Below are 6,323 nucleotides of genomic sequence, written 5' to 3'. Positions count from 1 at the left end.
TATCTAGATAATGAATTCGAATGTGGTTGATATGATTTTAAATTCTGATTGAGAACTGATGAGTTGATTTGGATTCTGATTGAAAAATGAATTTCTAAATTTTGGCTGAATTGTAATAACTAAGCAAAACTACAATAAAGATGAATGGGACAAGTCCCTGTGATAATGTTCATAGCTCGAATGACGTTAATGACTTCAGCAAATCACTATGAGATTAGTGGATTGTGATGGGGCAGATTGCTACTGTTAACACTTGACCCAGTGGATCAAGTTAAAGGGTGTCAAATTAAAACTCTGTAAAATTGAAAATTTCCATGGCGGATTGTTCAGATAGAAATCTTGGTCTAATGGACCATTATTATGATAAGGATTGAATGTTACGATCTGAGTGAATTATTATCTGATGATCAGTTTTATATAGGGGATCTTTATCCCAAGATTCTGTTGGGTTCTCTAGACTATAAGGAACCCATAATCAGCTGGATCTTAAGGAAAATAATTCTCCTCTAGTTTTGCGAGATGAGGACATCTCGCGTTTTTTAAGTGGGGTAGAATGTAAGATTCCTCCCCAGCCTCTCAGGATGTCCAGTATTTTTCCCTGTAATCAATCCCCTCTTCAAAAATATAAAAGATCTTGTTTTTGCCTGTCTTGGCCTAAAGAGAGAAAATGTTCTAGAGAGAGGTTATTCACATTTTGAATACTTTTGGATGGAAAAATATCTCGTCTTATTAAAATAAGCTCCCCCGAAACAGAAGTTCAAAAAGATTTTCAGAAGGTGGATTAGAAATCAAGTAGAAATCAAGTATAATTTGTTCAAAAGGCCTTATCTTAGGGGTCCAGATTTTTGAAAAATTTTAAATCAAGGTTTTGAGGGGCAATCAAATTCATCCAAATGTGTGGAGAAGATTAATAGAAGAAATAAAGAAAATCCCCCCAAAAATGAGTAAATACTCACATAAGATAAAGAGTGGACTAAGGACCAAGTAAATTACTTAAAAAATAGAATTTTGACACCTTACAATGGGAATTCCCCCCTCATGAAGGAGGTGCCTACTTCACATGTGTGATGGAGTTTAAAATTATCAAAAATTGAGATATTTCATCTCTCCTCTCTCCTAATTCAAGTCTAGTTTCAAAAAGTAAGCTAAAATGACCTAAAAATGGTCAAAAATTGACCAAACTGATCTTGAAAATTCTAGATTCAGTTTGCTTGGTTAGAGGCTCACTTTTTCCCTTAAATAGAAGCCTCCCCCTTTGTTGAAGCTTAATAGTGTTTTATGCACTGTTACTCTACTCCTCCCAAGATCCAAGAACTGTGAATTTCTTAATAATTCACTAGTTTTTGACCATGCCCTCTTCTAAAGAATTGGTGGCCACTCTTGTTGCAAACAAGAGTAGATCCCTCAAACCATCAAACCAAAGGAAGACTCCCAGAATTTCATGTAAGTAGGAAATCTTACTTTTTCTTACTCTTTTAATGATTTTCTAAATTGTTTGTTATCTTAGAATGATAAACAGATGCTATGCCTTCTTGGAAAGGCTTTCCCCCTCTCTCATTCCTAAATTGAGCCCTTCTTTATCCTAGTTAATTAATCTAATTGTTGGAATTAAATTTTTCATATTCTTTCTCTTTTCAAAGTGAAATTTGATAAGTTTAGAGTGCTTAAAACCAATTGGGGATAATTTTAAAGTAATTTTATGTTAGAAAATTTTAAAAAATGGTCAGTCATACAAAGGAGGTTATGGCAAAATTTTCTAAAAATTGGTGAAATAAGTTTTATCTTTCATTATCCAAAAAAGAGTAATCCCCACTAATTGTGTATTCTCAAAGTGTAACTTTGATTTTATGCATAGAAAGATGCATAAAGAAATTTATTTTTATTTCAAAAGAGTTATTTTCATCAATTTTCATTTTATGCATAGAAAGATGCATAAAGAATTCTTTTTTATTTCAAAAGAGTTATCTTCAAAAATTTACATTTTATGCATAGAAAGATGCATAAAGAATTTTTTTTAAATTTCAAAAGAGTTATTCTCATCAATTTTCATTTTATGCATAGAAAGATGCATAAAGAAATTTATTTTTATTCCAAAAGAGTTATTCTCATCAATTTTGATTTTATGCATAGTAAGGTGCATAAAGAAATTATTTTTATTTCAAAAGATTTATTTTCATCAATTTTGATTTTATGCATAGAAAGATGCATAAAATAAAGAAAATTTTTTTATTTCAAAAGATTTATTTTCATCAATTTTGATTTTATGAATAGAAAGGTGCATAAAGAAATTTATTTTTATTCCAAAAGAGTTATTCTCATCAATTTTGATTTTATGAATAGAAAGGTGCATAAAGAATTTTTTATTTATTCCAAAAGAGTTATTCTCATCAATTTTGATGTTATGCATACAAACGTGCATAAAGTAATTTATTTTTATTCCAAAAGAGTTATTCTCATCAATTTTGATTTTATGCATAGAAAGCTGCATAAAGAAATTTATTTTTATTTCAAAAGAGTTATTCTCATCAATTTTGATTTTATGCATAGAATGATGCATAACAAAATTTATTTTTATTTCAAAAGAGTTATTCACATAAAATTGAATTTATGCATAGAAAGATGCATAAAAGATTTATTTTTATTTCGAAAGTGTCATTATCCTTAAAATTCAAATTATGCATAAATAGATGTGTAAAGAACTTTATATTAAAAAAAAAGGATTCTCTTGCATTCTAAGAATGGATGTGATGAGATGGGATGTGAATTAGATAGATGAGAATGAATAGAGAATAGATGTGATGAAAATTGAAGTAATGAGAATGAGAGGTAGATAGATGTGATGATATGTGATATGAATCAAATAGATGAGAATGAATGGATGGATATGTAAAGAATAGAAGTGGATGTATGTTAAAGAATGGATTTGGATGGGTATATGTGAAGAATAGAAGTGGATGTATGTTAAAGAATGGATGTGGATGGGTGTATGTGAAAGGATAGATGTGGATGTGTATGTGATAAGTATGGATGTGGATGTATGTGAAAGGATAAATGTGGATGTGTATGTGATAAGTATGGATGTGGATGTATGCGAAAGAATAGATGTGGATGTGTATGTGATAAGTATGGATGTGGATGTGATAAGTATGGATGTGAATGTATGTGAAGAATAGAAGTGGATGTATGCTAAAGAATGCATGTGGATGAGTGTATGTGAAAGGATAGGTGTGGATGTGTATGTGATCAATATGGATGTGTATGTGATAAGTATGGATGTGGATGTGATAAGTATGGATGTATGTGAAAGGATAGATGTGGATGTGTATGTGATAAGTATGGATGTGGATGTATGTGGGAGAATATATGTGGATGTAAATGTGATGGATATGAACGAGAATTGAAGCGATGAGATGTGAGAAAAATTGGATAGATATGAATGATAAGGGATGTGAATGGATGTAGTGTGATGTGAATCGGGATGTGAATGAATGATATAGGATATGAATGAATGATAAGGGATGTGAATGGATGTGATGTGATGTGAATCTGGATGTGAATGAATGATAAGGGATGTGAATGGATGTAATGTGATGTGAATCGAAATGTGAATGAACGATAAGGGACATGAATGAATGTGTTAGCATGTGAATCAGGATGTGAATGAATGAATGAGATGTGATGTGAAATGAATGTGATAAGATGCGATGTAAACTGGATAGATGTTAATGTATGTAAAGTGATGAGATATATGGGTAGAAGCAAGTGGGTGAGATCTAATGAGAAAAAATGAGGAAATAAGTGATGAGATAGACAAAGATGTGATTAGATGAGAATGGGAATGCTTATGAAATGAGGTGGATTGATGTGCATGGATGTTTGAATGATGTGGATTGATGTGGATGGATGTATGGAAGATATGGGTGGATGTGTGGATAATGTGGATTGGTGTGTGTATGATGTGTGTATGATGTGGATGATGTGGATGGATGTATGGGGATGAGGTGGATTGATTTGTGGATAATGTGGATTGATGTGCATGGATGTTTTAATGATGTAAACTAACGTGTGGATTGATGTGGATGGATATATGGATGATGTGGATTGATGATGAAAATAAAATTGTGGTAAGATGAAAAAAAGATGGGGTCTAATGTAAAGGATGTGGAGTAATGAGAAAAGATAGAAATATTGTTAGAACTGTAATTGTTTGTGAAATCCATTTTTTAATGACTGTTTTATGTCAAGAGAATGCTGGGGAAGCATTTTGACCGTCTTGTGAATGAGGTCGTGGAGACCTATCTATTAAAGTTGCAACTGCTGAGATGGAGAGTCATTGGAGGACGTCTAGCAAGGTCGTCGGTCGAGACTCGGTTTGATTAAATGGTGAGCTTCCAGTACAGTGGATGAGGGACCAAGGAAGCGGCCTATGATGAGTGAAGCGCTAGGTGACCTGCGAAGGATCCTAGAGGCTGCTGACCATACGGTGCTCGGGCTTTGGGTTGCCGAAGATACCCACGAGTATGTCGGGGAAGATATTGGAACAAGAAGTAAGAGTTGTTTTCTGAATTCGGGCATGGATCTGGTTGATTGACCTTGCTAGTCCTCAACGGATGAGTCCATGGCTCTTTTATATGGACCTGTTGGTTGATCTTGCTGATCTTCAACGGAGATTCCATCTGGATATTTTTATGTGATTATATTGTCGGGTACTATGAGCTAGGAACTATTGAAAAGGCCCCTGAGTGAACAGGTGGTGAGTGTTCTGGTTGCCAATAATGCCATAGGTACACCGATGAAGGAAGGAATTGGAAATTAGGATTCAACTGGATAATTAGAGGATTATGATCAGTAACACTATGGTTTCATTAAACGATTGTTTTAAAGATTGTTGAATCTGTGAAAAAGGCAAGTTCATATTGGATGTGTAAGTGGCGTGACTAGTTTTATGTTTGCATGAATATCTGGCTAGGGGGCCTGGGAACTCTTTTCCCTGGTACCCAGGACAAAACCTAACCAAATTCCTAATTGGTTCCCATCACTACAGTGGTTGGGCAGTTGGCTAACCCATGGGACTGGATGGGGTTAGGCTGGACTCATGGATCCGTAAATCGAGACTCAATTTCTGTATAGTACAATAGATGAGGTAAATCCTAGATGAAAATTGTTCTATGGAAAAGAATCAACGACTGTGCCACACTCAATGAGGAAAAAAGCGTTGGTCTCTATGATCCAAGTACAATCTTTTCCTTGATCTAATTATGGGACTTACGGGTTTGGTCAGATCAGCTCAGTTAGTTTAGGCTTTTGACTACGTTAAAGAAAAGTTATCCTGGAGGAATCACCCGTGTTTTCCGGGCAAGGGAAGTTTTTTCGAGTTCGGTTTTGGAATAACCGATGGATTAGTCTCTTGTCTGGATATCCGTGGTGGTGGACGAGGCCCGGAGTGTGGGACCTTGCCCCATGCAAGAAGTGCTACTTCCGCTGCTAGCACTCCCAAATTTGTTGCGCAGTGGGGTCAGGGATCTTACATTCAAAACAAAAATATTCTAGAGGAAGTTAGGGGTTAGAACGCTTGAGCTAGAAACATTGGATGGGGTAGTCCTAAACAACCTATTTAATGGATAGAGGCTCAAGCTATATCATGGCCTTATACCAAGATGGAAGCACTGAAAACTCAAATTTGGATTGGTAAACATCTAGGAGAAGGACTGAGGTATGCTGAGAAAAGAAAGAGCCAACTGTCAGCTCGGAATGCTAATAATAGAAGAACAAAGGGACACATGCATGATTTCTTGGATGGTGGGGAAGAAAATAATGGTACTATATGGCCATTCTTATCCACTCAGTATTTTCATAACTTTTTGTGCTATTTATATAGACCTATCATGAGAAAGAAAAGGTCCTGGGATATCAATTAATCTTGATGATGAGTGCCAACACACAGTTCAAGGACCAACGGTCATATAGCAGCACCAAGGAACCTTTGTCCTTCTTGTCACTTTATGCTTGCTAACAACCTCCTCTCCCTCAGATATAAAACCTTGCCTACTACACACCTTGCATTCTTTAACCATTTAGCGCTCCGCACAAATGGTGGAGTTCGAGAACCTCTTCTCAACCCTACCAAAGGAAACAAAAAGGAATGAGGAGTGGCTAAAAAATTCAACCTGAAGGGGTTCGCAAAACTGCCAATGGGGAGAGCTGCAAATCGATCTCCATATAGATGAACAACTAGAGAAGCTATAGAAGAGGAAAACCATTAAGCTGATGTCTGGAAGAACAGTCTCATTTTCATAGCCAGTTATGTGGTGTAAGTATTCAAG

The sequence above is a fragment of the Cibotium barometz genome, chromosome 62, assembly GCF_041138505.1.
Source record: "Cibotium barometz isolate CiBa-2024 chromosome 62, ASM4113850v1, whole genome shotgun sequence".
NCBI classification, from domain to species: domain Eukaryota; kingdom Viridiplantae; phylum Streptophyta; class Polypodiopsida; order Cyatheales; family Cibotiaceae; genus Cibotium; species Cibotium barometz.
The sequence above is the reverse complement of the archived record's forward strand: the minus strand, read 5'-3'. Positions refer to the sequence as shown.